At 47.1% G+C, this 14,719-nt stretch overlaps 1 protein-coding gene across 1 annotated transcript in view; it reads right to left on the bottom strand.

The window, feature by feature from the left end:
* LOC125744596 (forkhead box protein J3-like) overlaps nt 1-14,719 on the bottom strand; it is a 68,367-nt gene that overhangs the window by 23,825 nt on the left and 29,823 nt on the right. The window lies entirely within an intron of this gene.

The raw sequence follows: 14,719 nt of genomic DNA, 5'->3' as shown, positions 1-14,719 counted from the left end.
ATATATATATATATATATATAAATAAATAAATATATATATATAAAGCTGTGATCCAACAACAGAAAGCCAAGAACAGGCATGTGAAATTACAGCCAAAAAACCCATCATGGCACAAAGCTACTTCCTTTACAGAATCTGCTCATACAGGTGTTTAATTAGAATATTTAAATCAAAATATGCCTTGAGTATCCCCCAAAACACATTCCAAAATAATTAAACATATCAAATACTCATTGTTGCTATAGCAGTTATGCTCAAGTCAAGGCTACATGGAGCTAGCAGAGACTAGCGAGTTACTTTCCACACGAAAAGATCTACAAGCAACAACGAGGTTTAATTTTCCATTAATGCTAAATTAGTTCACACACCAGACTTTCTGTACAAAAAGCAGCTTGAAGTCAAGGACAACTTAAAAATAATAACACGAGGCACCATTAGCCGTGGGGCGCTGTGCAGTGGGCGTGCGCCTCTGAACGGCTATGACTGCACAGCCAAACCCCAACGAGGAGGTGATGCACACCAAGTAATTTAGCCCAAGCGTTTGGCAATATCTGGTCAATGCAATGGGTCATGGCTTTAGAACTGGGATCTCACACCTACAGGGCTGTGGGATCGAATCCCATCCCCATCTGGATGTGCATCTTCTCCTCGTCTTTGCACTTGCTTCCTCAGTACTCAGCATCTTCCACCCGCAGTTATAAACAAAGGTGACCCTAAACCACTCACAGAGTATGTGTGAGAGGGCCCTGGAGCAGGCAGGCACGCCATCCAGGGTGGCCACTGCCTGTGATCCTGGTCTTACAGGCTCCCCGGAGCCCTATCTTGGATCAACAGTTATGGAAAACAGATTAATCTGACAATACTTAGTAAGACAAATGCATACCACAGGCATGTCGAAATGAGCTTCTGACGTAAACCGGACGCCATTTACGGCGGCAGCTTACGATGGCTACGGTACCAGGCGAGGAGGAGAGTGCTGGGCGGAGGAACACGTTCTGTACATTCAGAAAAGCTTCCATCCATCCATCCAGCAGGATCTTGAATTACTCCAGATAAACATGCCAGTCAAGCCACATATCAATAACAAGCACAACAAAGCAAGACAGATGCATGTGCGAAAGACGGTACTTCAGGGGCTCGCAACAAAGGAGCGTGACGCGGCCAGACGGAGCCGCAGCGACGCGCTGTCCTCGCACGTCTGCCCACGCGCCGCCACGAGCCGCTTAATGAGCTGGAACGGCGGCACGGGTTCAAGACGCGAGATCCGCTACATCATGGCCCGACGGAATGCGGCATGCCGGAAGAAAACGGCGCTGGGCAGCCGGACCGGTCCATTATGCGCCATTGCTGGCAGGCTGCTCTGCGTAATGCAGGAGACCAATGTTCAGATTAAGGAAAATGTTTCATATTTAAATAAATTCAGGAATGGGCTGAAAATAAATCAAAAAGCTAAATATTTGCTGAGGCCAGATGGGACAGGTTCTGCTGCCAGATTTTTAACATTCACGTTTTTCACCTCCTTCATGTCTTAACAGCTCCACTGTCTTGGTGTATCCGGGTAAAGGAGGAGGGACGAGGATCTACCAGATACAAGACAGACGGACTGCATGACACTGAGCGTGTCACTGGACACTGGACAGCCCAGACAGGGGACAGGACGTTCTGAAGGAATGCAGTGAGTGTACTCACCAGCAGGATGGCGCAAGTAACTAATCATATCATATCAGACAGACAGGGACATGGACAGAGGGACCGATTGACTGATAGACGGATGGACAGATGAATGGTTGGATGGATACGCATCCTCGAATGACGACATTTTCTCGGTGACTGAACGGAACGGGTTTGGGAGCACAGCCCGGGGTGGGGGTGGGAACAGGGATCGTCAAAACCGACCAGTTAAAGAAAATAATGGAAATACTTAGAGAAACACTTAGGGAAATACTTGCCTCTCGGGGGGGGGGGGGGACGCAATGTTAAATGGTGTGACTTTATCCTGATCAGATACATGTAGAATCGACAACAAAAGTTCTATTTGAATGAAAGTTCTTTGCAGTCATGAGAAGATGCAGACTCCTGTATTCTGTATTCATCGTGTTGTCATGAAGGACAATGGGATGAGGACACAAACTCATGGCCGGTTTATGTAAAGGGAGCTGGGAGAAGCATTCAGACGAGACAGCTGCTGCACTTGGGATTAGGTCTCAACTGGCACTAAACCGGCAGCCTGACGTGGAATCAACTCTTCACTTGTCCCACTTGAGGACGACGTGCCCAGAGAAAGGTAAACGTCCCCACAAAAACAGGAAACGGGTCAGAGGTGGTGGAAGGCTCTGCCAGTCAGTCCTTGCATGTGATTGGACGATCACAGGTTCCAGTCCCCATGCGTGTCACCATTGGGCCCTTGAGCCGATCCTGTCTGATCCTGCTCTCACATCCTCACTTGTACGTTGCTTTGGACAAAAGCATCTGATAAATAAATAAAATCTAAAAATGTAATGGGTCAGACACCAGACATAACTGTAAGTGCAAGAGGAGGAAGTGAGATCTTGGGCAATGTGAGAAGAGTCAATTAATTCATAATGTGCTGCTTTGCTCCAGAGTTCAAGCAACTAGATATTAAGTGTTTTACGGTTAAGCACCAGGCAGATACGTCTGGGTACAGCACATGTCCGGAACCGCAACACTACTAGGTTTGTCATCGAATTACATGGTGCTTAGATGAAGCTGGTTGGCATCTTCCTGACAAAAGACAGACGAAGTTTACTCAGATTGAAGTGGGTATAAAACCTCCTCAGTTAAGTGCACCTGAAGCTAGCAGGTTTTAACACTAATATCTAACTGGCTGCTTACTTATGCTAATAGCTGTATATTTCACGTATTAAATGTAAATATATATCATAGGACTAAGGGGAGCAATCAAGAGCAAGGCTGGGCCAGGCAGACCGTGAAATCCAGAAGGGGCTAAATAAATTCCGAGGTTCTTCTGCCGACTGGCATTTGCATGCGGTTTTGCATGCAGTTTTGCATGCGGATATGCATGCGCCACTACAGAGGGCTCCCTGTCCATGAGCAGAGAAGATGAGCCTTCGACACTCTTACCCAGGGCCTGGACACTGAATTAAATGCATTTCAGCATAGTAGCGAACTGGCAGAGCAGGTGAATAAGCTTTTTTTTATAGAATGCTTTCTATAATCTATAATTCTAAAAACTAAATGGCACAAAGTCAGCCTGATCGAGGAGCTCGCCTGCTGGCAGTCATCTGCGCGGAGCCCAGCCTTGCCTACAGAGACGCGATGGACCCTCTACCGCCCACACGCACATCGCGGCTGGTCCGACACATCCAACCAGAGTGCTGCCCAGCTCATCCAAACTCCTCCTCCGCTCCCTGATCGAGTACGAGTGCCAGGCTCACAGAGACACACCTCTCTTCTGGTACATGAATACATTCCTCCTTTTAAAACCTCTGCTTCTTCCAACATGGTCCTGAGATACTATCCAGGTCTACTGAGAGAAAACGGGGGTTAAGATGCTTCAGCTAGTAGAACAGTTAGTTAAATCAGGAGCATATGTGTATGTGTGCCCTGCGATGGGTTGGCATCCCATCCTGGGTTGTTCCCTGCCTCGGGGATAAACTCCGGACCCCCCCCTCAACCCTGAATGGGGAGCTTATAGGCTGACAGCCGGGGGATTGACGGACATCATCCACGAAGCAGGATTTCTCAGTTAGCTGGGATAACTTAAGATAGAAGTCAAGATTGCCAAATAAGAGATTAGGTAAGGATCATTCCTATTGGACAGTCACGACTTCCATCTTAGGTTAACCCAGCTTACCAGAGAAATCCTGCTTTGTGAAACAACCCCCTGCACCTGGGCTGAGATACGGGGGAGGAGGACGTGAGATTCCTCAGGTAGAAGCTCCATCCCTGGCACTGGCAGGCTGACTTTCCAGCCCCACGAACAGCCTGGGCTCATCATGACATTTTATTTGCTTTGCAGATTGTTTCTTTTTTTTTTTCTTTTAAAAAAATACATTACCCTTTCACCCACATAAAAGGCCCAGGTACCTGCTGGAACACTGACTGCGCGCCTGCGAACATGCCATCATTTTATTTGTTTATTCCCAAGGGAGTTCCTCGTCCCTGGGGCCCCGCACACTGACACGGAGAACATGCCCAGGCAGCAGGCCGTCGGCTCGCAAATGGGACTGTGAGGAAAACAGGAGCGAGGCGGCAGTAAGCAGACTCAGAGCGCAGCCAGGCCGTCCCCCTGCACCGTCTGGCTGACAGGAATGGAGGGGGGGCAAAGCCTTTCTGAGCCCCCCTCCCTCAGAGAAAGCACCTCATTATGGCCTCACAGCAGCCATGGTTAACCGGGAAAAGGGGCAGTCACGGCTGCTCTGCCCCCCCCACCCCCCCACACGCCTGTCGCCTGCCAGCCTGCACGGGATAATCCACTTAGCGGCATGAAGAATAACAATCCCGCAGGCAAGGGGATGAGGCCTCTTCCTCTGTGTTTATTACATCAGTGGCACGAGGCCCACCTTGATAGCCGGAAAGCGGGATTTAATCACCGCTGCCAGGACGGGCCTGCCATTCACCGCCACCTCGACCCGGCCTGACAAGGAGGCCCCCCACCCTACAAAGCCCCAGCCATCTGCAGGCCCAATCCCAAATTTCCCAATTCATAAGCTATGATTACTTGTTAACATTTTTAAGTTGCAGTACACACAGAGAGAGAGAGAGAGAGAGAGAGAGAGAGAGAGAGAGAGAGAGAGAGAGAGAGAGAGAGAGAGAGAGAGAGAGAGAGAGAGAGAGAGAGCGAGGCGAGCGAGCGAGAGCGAGAGCGAGAGCGAGAGCGAGAGCGAGAGCGAGAGCGAGAGAGAGAGAGAGAGAGAGTGGAAACATGGGCACACGTGTGAGGGGGCAACAGGACTATACTACAGAGCAGAAATCACCAGCAGACACACACACACACACACACGCTAAAACACAGCCATAATTACTTGTTAAGTTGCACTACAGAGAGAGAGAGAGGGAGGTTTTGATTAATTCACATCGTTCTGCAAAGCAGGGCAGGTGAATAAGCAAAAATGCAATAATATTAATGGAAGGTGAAATATCACTGCACAGCAGACAAACACGAATATCGTATTTGAATAAAGTCAGGGCAGAATTAGTGTCTCGAAACCTAGAACTGGGGAGGGCGGGGCAGGAATGAGGCATTTATTTTATTGTATTATCACCCAGGATTTTACCCTAACAATCACGATACAGGGAGAGTGACTTACCTGAACCTGCAAGGCGTTGCGTTTTACACGACTCTGAGGTCTTACGCCTAATACCCTGTCTACAGGAACCCAACAGGTGAGACAACAGCTGCAGGATCCGGCGGGCAAATCTGGGATTACCATATTTCGCTCATTTAAATCTCTAAACGCCAGTGAAAATGCTGGAGAGTGCTGGCACGTTCATCCCGGGAACCAGCTAATCAATGGTAGGGAGACAACTGTGCCACTTCATAGCAATTTACCCACTTACACCTTTTTTTTTTATCCAAGCACTACACCTGTCACAGGCTTTCAACCCCTTTGCAGCTGAAGCAAACCAGTGGCAAAAGGAGGTGTGCAAAAGGTTTGGTGACTACACATGCTACACTAGGCCAGCGCAACATGTAATATTAATATCTATAATCACATGTTATACACATGCAACTGTCACACTGCAAGACAGCCAAGCAGGGTTAAGACAAGAAGTTTCACTACAATGTTTTTACTCTGTCACAGGAAACAAAACTTAAGCTTTGGAATTTTAATGATTGATCATTTTGAAGGTTATCTAGTATAAAAAGAAAGTCTAAAGTTTACCATCACTGCTTTTGTGTGAGCTCTGCATGCACTCTATAAGCCAATCATAATCATTCTTGTCCTGGGAGCTGCACTCACTCGTAGAGTGTGGCATGTTTGTCAGAGTTAGGAGAAGAAAAGCAAACAAGAACCGGTCAGACATTCGTCTTTGTTGCGTGGAAATAATTTGCATTCCATAGAGACGATATTGAGCAAAAGCAAGTGATTCGTCGGCACTGATTGGTGACGGTTGGTAAACCAACAGCGACATCAACCAACTTATTTGATCATTTACGCATCGGAATTCAGTTATTAAAGGTAACCAGAATACAACCTACTGATTTACCATTCCCACTTAAGACAGACTCTTGATATATAAAATATAACCAAATAGAAGGTATTTTGGGCAAACTTTCAGCTCCTTTTTTGGTTCTTATAAGTATCGGAATACTCCAAATTTTTCAAATTTCCAGATGGAATTTTCTTAAGTATTGTCCAGTCATACACTGCACTCTGTCCTACCAAACCCCAGAGCAAGAGCGGAAGCAGCAGAACTTGACTGAGCACGAGCAGACTGCTGCAGACGGTCCGTGCGGAAGTACGTACATCTGTGGCCTAGTTAGCCAGCCGAACGCCCTGCTGAGGAGGGACAGAGGACACACACACTGATGGAGATGCCACTTAGAGCATTAAGTGCAAAGAGCAGAAAATAACAGCAGCAGGACACTGCGCGAGCTAGAAAGTGAAATTTAACTGCATTAAACACTTGCAATAATTGTATTTATTGGGTCATCCAAGCAAGAGGCAGTTTGCTTGCACTGTTGACTCTGCCTTCAGCAGCATTAAAACCATTTCAGGTTTTTATTTTGCTGTCCATTTAGGCTCGACGTCAGCAGTGGTTCTGTATTCAGGTCAAATAATGACGGAGTGACTCTGAAGCCAGGCCTGAACTGCCATGCTCCCTTTGCGTTTGTGTACGATTAACGAGGCAGATCTCTCCTTTTAACCTATGACCATGCCTAAAGCACCCCGAAACCTTGTCTACACAAGGAGGAAGCCCATCCCTGCTTAGTACAGCTACCCAGTCAAAAGCATACTAATTATTCCCATCCCTAATTGCAGCCATGCACATTTACACACAGTAGAGGCACTGCACTATGTCATCAGCCCTGGCTCCAAATGCTTCCTCAAACATGATCCATTTCCTGGTTCTGCCGCACATCCAACCAACACGCACATCTCTAAAAAGGAGTGAGCGTTTCAATAAAATGAGACACTTTTCATTAAAACAGGTGCAGCTTCCCCTGCACAGGCCAACAGCCTGAGCTCCACTGCAAGTGATAAAAACACGCTACCATTCAAACAGTTGTAATTGACTAATTAAATGCTAGGGCCCTTCACTTAAACACCTAATGCACACCACACAAATAAACCCAATTAAAACTGATAACGACTGCACTCGTTAACAAGTTTCTGTCCACAAGTAACGGGTGCATGGAAAGGATGTAAAATTATTCATACAACAGTGGAGGGGAGGAATAAACAATCCGTAAATGTCCAGGTCAGACACTGGGTAAGACCTGCAAGCCTGGGGGGGTGAGTTCAGTACTGCGACCCCAGGGTAAAACATGGAGGGGAGGCCTGTGGCAGAGCCAGAATGGTAGGTGAAGTCACCTGACCATGAGGAATCTGCCCCCTGGGGGGCCTCATTTCGGCCCGCCGGCTCGTGCATAACCCTAATTCCACATTACGGAGTCTGGCACGCATCAGTGCGACGTGGCGGAACAGAAAATAAACAAACGGATAAATAAATAAAACGGACGGATTCCTGGTGAGAGGATAATAGATGGAAAGCTGAAATACATGCAACTACGAGCAGACAAAGTATGAAAATTATGCTCAGCAGGCTAGAGTTTCAGACTATATTCAATAACGGATTTGAGAGGGTGGGGATGGAAAAAGCACACCGCCCCCCCCAAAAAAAAAAAAAAAAAGGGGGGACAGATTTCAAGGGGTTAACGGCAATGTTACATTTACATTCAGGAAGCGGTCGCTCAAACAGCCCACATGACAATCCGACTGTGAGGCCCAGAATCCCGAGCGTGGGGGGGGGGCGGGTGGGGTGGGCTGGAGAAAAATTTAATTAACCTTTTAGACGCCCTGGAAAGGCACTGAGAAATAATCATGCTTTCCCCTTCTAGTCAATTTCCTGTTAGAGTGGCGAGAGGCTCGATCATCTCGCCGAGACTGGCTTCCAGGAACACATCACTCTACTTACCTGGTGTGATTGACAAACACAATGGGATCTTTTTCACATGCAAAACAATTTTATTTCATTACAGTCTGGGTTTCTGTTCAGATTTATACCTTAAAATAAATAAATCTTCTCATGAAAAAAAAACTCCCTATAAAGAACGAGGCAAAACAGATGAGGACTGCATCAGTGCCGCTGTCTATTGTTATATCACATAATTAATAATGAGCAAAAACAGCACTGAGATTCAGAAGATAGAAATAGCTACTTTTAAAATATATTTCATGTGCTGAGGCATGATGCACACTGATTTAAATAAAGATGAAAATCACCACAACCAAAACGGTTAAAATTCAGATAATCATTTACCTATTTGCTTAGCATTAGCTCGTACTTCATTTATTTATACAGTTGGAAAATATTTACAGGAGTGATAAAGGTTACGCATCGTTCAAAGGTACAACAGCAAACCTCTGTCAGGACACCTTTTGGCGCCGCATTTGAATCAATCATAGAGCACCAATCGCCTGCTGCACTCGATACCTGACATCTGGGCAGCGTATTAAATATCATTTGTGCAAATCCAGCATGACACTTTTCGTGTTGGGGGGGGGGGGGGGGGGCTGAAAAATAAATATTTAACTGATAAGCAGCAGTGGCGCCACCTGCTCACAGGAATCTGAAGGGAAGCAGACAGCCCTGTTTGAACACTAAGGGACGCATACTGAACTTAATCTGGTCTTTTTCAGGACTGGAGGAAGAGCCGCCATTGTACCCGAGGGGAACCCCAGCCCTGCACCTAATGAATATGTAAATAAATAATCGTGGCGGCAGGGAGGACGGCGCCACCGCTCGAGGCCCCGGGCTCCCGGATCCCTTCTAATCTGGCGGCGTGCGTCCGTGTGCTCGCTCGCTGTTCCGCATCCCCAAGTCCCCCAGCCCGGTTCCTAGCCCCACGGGCCGGCTGTCCAGCCTGTCTGGTACCTTGGAGCGGCCTCTGACTCTCTGTATGTCTGCCCCCTGCTCGTGTTCCTGCCCTGAAGCTCAGGTCTACAGGGATGGACTCCAGCCCTCACTGACCCTAGACTGAATGGATGAATAATGAATGACTGAATAACTGAATTACAGTAATGAGGACATAAGTAAATCCGCATCTTGGCTCCGTTTTCCTATGTTATGTGCAACCTGAGTGCCGAGTGCCGCCCGCTGTCTCAGAGCAGGTAACCAAAGCAGTTATGAATGAACTGAGGCCTTCCTCTGAACAATGGCGTTCCATCTCCACACGCAGAGCCTCGGTACAACAGTAAGCCCATACCTATATCGACAGGGAGTCAAGCTGCTGGTCATACCACACCTCCCTGACAACCATCCATCCATCCATCCATCCATCCATCCATCCCCGCTTGTCCTATGCAGAGTCACGGAAACCCAGATCTCGGAAGTTACTGGCGTAAAGCAGGGAATAACACCGGACGGAGCACCAACCCGTAACAGTCCCTGACAACTATTAGCAGTTAATTTCTCACCCAAACTGGACTCAAGTGATGCCTTTCTCCAGGAAAAGGCCTTCAGATCTTCCCTTGGCCTGCTTTGAAACATCCGATTAGATTTTACTGCGCAACAAGAGTTTTTTCCTCCCAGAAACGTACATTTTTATCGAGGCCAGACCATCATAAAAATGAGACACCCCCCCCACACATGACCAGAGCAGATTCAGCCAGAATGCAGCCGGCGTTGCCCATTGGAAGAGCATCCTTCAGAAGACCCCAGGGACGCACATGAGGAATAGGCCTTTTAATTAGCTTAACTCACAGACAGTAACCCCTGTTGGGGAAAAAGAGGGAAATATTTGAGCAAACACTAAATGGCTCAGCCTGGTAACCAAGTAAGGCCGATAGTTTAATTAAGCAGGCAGGAAACTAACTTTCTATTAAATTATTTTTTTACTGGTTCACACAGGGTTAAAGCAGCTGCAGAATGAGAAGATAGAATGGCCTGTATGAGACCCTCGTAGTTACAGCTGGCCACCTCCAGGGAGAAACTGCAGTCAGATTCACAGATGGTCAGGACCTGGTCAGAGATCAGTTTGGTCTGAAACTTGAGCACAGTATCACCAAAACACCCAAAGGTCTCCTTCCCACCCCAGCTTCCACCCTGACACTTCCACACCCATCTCCCAGTGTCCTGCTAGGCAGTGACAGACCCTCCCCACAGGAAACACGCAAAAACGAGGCAGGCCACAGCAGCTAAAGGGAGGCCTTTGCTTGGCATGGAGGCACAAACGTTCCTGCAGCTCGTGATACCTCTAACAGGCACATCAAGGGTGTTTGTTTTCGTTTCAGTACTAAAGAGAAACCATTTCCCCGCTAATCAGTGGCGGCAGCTATTCTCAGCCGACGATGTCACGGATGCTAATCAGACACAAGCTCCCCCGGCTGTGCCTCACAGAAATCAGCCGCCGCAGCCGCCGCCGTATTCCTGCCGATCGGCGTGCGCAGGAGGGTGGCACACGGCACGTCATCGTGCACCCGCCTGCCGGGCAAGAGGGGGTCAACGCTCCACACTGCCTCTGTGCATAGTAACGCGTTTGTGCTTTATCCGCATGCAGCGTGCAATACAAATCACACACATACACACCGGGAGGGTAGGGGAGCCAGCATCTCTGCAGCAATTAAAGGCCGTTTTGAAGAACGGAGGCAGTCAGCTTCAAAAAGCTTCAAAACAGCTTTCAAATTCACATTGAGCGGATACAAAAAAATAAAAAAAAGTTCTTCATTTCCTCCACGATTTTTAAGGTCTGGTGGAGGCCAGGACTGGAGTGAGAGCCCCCTTTTCATGGAGAACTTCAGCAAAGCGGAGCGTGAGCAGAATCGCCTGTTCTGTTATGAAAGGAGAGGAACATGAGAGGCTTGAGTTTGAGGGTTTTTTTGCCTCATTTATACCCCTTAAAGAGACGGGGGAGGTGGACAGGCACATTCAGCCAAAAACAAACCAAGACCCCAAACAAGACAGACAGTCCCTGCCGAATGGACAGGACAAGTCAAGGGCCAAGGGCTCACATAGCATCAAGAATGACAGCAGCACTTACTGTCATCAGCCAACCAGTGCCAGCTCACGTGGACGTCCCTTCATCCCGAACAGCATGTAGGCAGCCTATTAACCCCTCAGTCAGCTTTCTGAGTCCTGAAGGCACAACCTTCTGGTGAGTAGGGAATCCCATAATTATTCCACTATAACACAAAGCCAAGTACATGAAAAAGTCTGCCATTCACGTTGGACTCGAGCCAAAATGGACTCCAGGCTCTTTTATTCACAGACTAAATTCTCAAATTTGTGATTATGACCAATTTCTACTCTCACGATCGCCCGTGGTTGAGAAGGATCACCAGGCAGAGCAAATTACAGTCGGCTCTGCACCCACTCTTCCAAATGTCACGTTTCTTTTCAGCCCCTTAACTCCGCAATGGCTGCTTTGATCTCCCGGCAAACGGCGAGAGTCACTCCAGGGGCAACGTACCCGCTCTGATGGGGATGCCGCGATGAATCGCTTCCTGAGAAGACCCCACTCCGTTCCTCTAGCAAACTCGAGCTGAGCTCTGTTTTGGCTTTGTGTGCTTTTCAAAGGCAAAACCAGTGGCCTGTGTGAATTACAGCACACTGTAACACAATTACAATTATTCATTATCCCAACCTCCCTTGCACATAACAAGCCCCTCCCCCCCCCCCCCCCCCCCACCTCCCCAGCTGCTCCCAGAATTGCAACCACTTTAGTGCCCCTTTGATGGGAGATCCATTAGGACTGAAAGACATATTTGGTACATTAAAAAAAATAAAGAAATAAAATAAAGAAAAAAAGAAAATAATCCACAGTCTAACTGCATTCATCAAATTTCTCTCACCCTGGGAACTAACTAGAATTTGGGCAGCAGGATCAGTAAGAAACACATCAAAACATACTACAGCAAAACACTCGTCTGCTCCCTCCCAGATGAACTAATTGCTTGTTACCGTCAAACCATCCCCCCCCCCTTTTTTTTGCAAACACAATATGGAAATGCACACAGACACAATATGGAATCCATTAATATAAAGATTTTTCTTCTTTTTACCAGAGAAGAAGCAAATGAAAGGATTTCTAAACCTAGCAGAAGCACACCCACCCCCCCCCCCCCCACCCCCAATCCACAACAGGGGTGAGGTGGTGCTGGGGGGGGGGGGGGGGGACCAGGAGAACCAGCATTTCATCTCCACGACAATGATGCTGAAAACAGAAAACAGATAACACAACATACTGTGCCACTGTGAATGAACCACCTGCTGAGCACATCACGCAAAATACCCTAAAAGCCAAACACGACGTTTCAACAGGAGAGCCCCTCGCTCGTCCTCCACGCAGCGACACATGCCAAAGGGTACAGCCACCAAGGGCTGGGAGAGGAGGGTCAAGCAATCCTGCAAAGGAAAAAAAAATTTTTTTTAATTAGCCATCATATACCCCCCACCTCAAAAGAAATAAAAAACATAAAGAAAATTATTTAAAACACATAAAAGAAAAGGACTGCCATAAACAGTAATGAACAAGCAGCGCTGTGAAGATCGCCTGCCTAAAGGGTTCATGGTCACTGCCCACCAAGGAATCCCCCTCCTAACATTGGAGGTAAACAGAGTCACACGACCTACAAACAGGTTCCTCGCCACACTGTCATGCATATGCATGTTACGAAAGTATTTTGTCCCTGTTTCTGCTAAATATTTTGAAACTATCAAACAAATTTCGCCACTCCAACTAGGGTTGTGCGATATACATTTCGGATGACGAAATAAAAAAAAAAAAAAACGTGTATAGTTTCATATTATGCTCTATTGTTTATTTCGTGGTGTTGCAAAATGCACCATTTGCAGCAATACTTCATCGCTTGGATGATGGCTGGCAATGTTAAATGTCACCAGGCGGGATAAGGCACTTGTATGGAAGTTTTTATTGGCCTTTATTATTTGCAACCCATAGAAGACAATCCACAAATATGTACCATGATCCACAAATGTTTAACTATCCACAAATAAGTATTTTGAAATTTGTGTTGAGTAAAACCATATCCCCAAAAATACGGAGTCATATGTACACGTGAAATGCGCTTTGCACATTTGTGGATCACTTCCCATCTATCTGTGGATATCGTTACACTGGTGACCTCGCTCCTTTTTATTTCCGGATTCTTCAGCTGATTTCCAGCTGATTTGTAGAAAAAAGTCCATAAATATGACGTGGAGCTAAGATATATATCGTTATCGGGATATTAGATGACTTATATCGGGATATGAGATTTTGGTTATATCGTACAGCCCTAACACCAACCCAATATTACCAAGCCTAACAACTACCCGGGACGTCATTTGCACAATTTGGAGGTGCTGGGTGAAGCAGCTGCCACACTTCAGCAGGCACCATGACCCCATCACCGCTAATGACTCAAATATGACAGATGAAATATTCATACAGAAATATTTCAACGGGCTGGCATGCAGTTACTGGACAAAATAATAAAGTGTCAAGCCGACGCAAACCTAACTCCTCCAAATGACTTCTAATTATTCAGTTTTCCCAAAAAGGGAATTTCCGTGTCTTCATTTCCCATACTGCTCTGCAGCTGGCATCAGCTCTTCCAGTAACTTTTTCTTGCTGGGGAAGCAGACTGCCGGATACTCGCTTCAGGTGCCACAGATCAAAGCTACAGTTGCATCTCATCAGAAAGTGAGGCCTGTCCTTGCTTGAACGGGAGCTCAGGTTCATAAACAGCCCACCCCTCAACCGAAAGTACAGATTTGAAGCCCTTCAAGCTTTGGCTAGATGAGGCCCTCGGTAAGCGTGTACTACACACACATATAAAGCATTAGCATTTAGATTGGCTGTGCGGTCAGGGGCTACATTTAAGAGCTGCGGACGACTCCGGTGAAAAGGGGAAATAAGGACGACTGACAGAAGAAGGAGAGCAGACAATGAAAGAGAGAGAAAAGAAAACACATACATCTCAATCGGGAGCCCTGAGAAACAAGCCGCACGTTCCGAGCTAATTTAATCCCCCCGACGAAAGGCAGCCGGCACAGAGCTCATAATGTCAGAAATTGACCCAGAGCCAAAGCTTTTTCAGAGCATAACAATCAGTGACAGTGACAATGTACAGCAGAGAATTAAGCGTTTCATCAACAACTGCTTGTGGTATGCAACACCGAGACTTTCAAAGCCGGAAAGGGATTTATAAGCAAGACAAAAAAAAAAAAAAAAAAAAAAAGGCAAACACGTGCAAAGCCGGCGACCGAAAGTTCGTCCATGCTCAGATGCAGAGCCGCGGCGGTGCTACCGGGGGCCATCGTCAGCCCATTAAGCCATCGCTAGCCCACTACCGGCCACAGCGCCAAGACACCGAAACAAGACACCAAAACAGAAAAGGCTGCACCATAACAGGAACGGGCAGCCAGACATGCTGGAGGCCGAGAGCTTCCATCAGATTATGTATCCGGTTTCCAGGCAATACCTGGGATTATCAAAGACCAGGGTTCTAGGATTCAGGTTGAAAAAATACCTCATTATTCCCATAAGATATTAAGCAAAATCTAATG

Source organism: Brienomyrus brachyistius, chromosome 6, assembly GCF_023856365.1.
Source record: "Brienomyrus brachyistius isolate T26 chromosome 6, BBRACH_0.4, whole genome shotgun sequence".
Classification (NCBI taxonomy): domain Eukaryota; kingdom Metazoa; phylum Chordata; class Actinopteri; order Osteoglossiformes; family Mormyridae; genus Brienomyrus; species Brienomyrus brachyistius.
The sequence above is the reverse complement of the archived record's forward strand: the minus strand, read 5'-3'. Positions and strand labels throughout refer to the sequence as shown.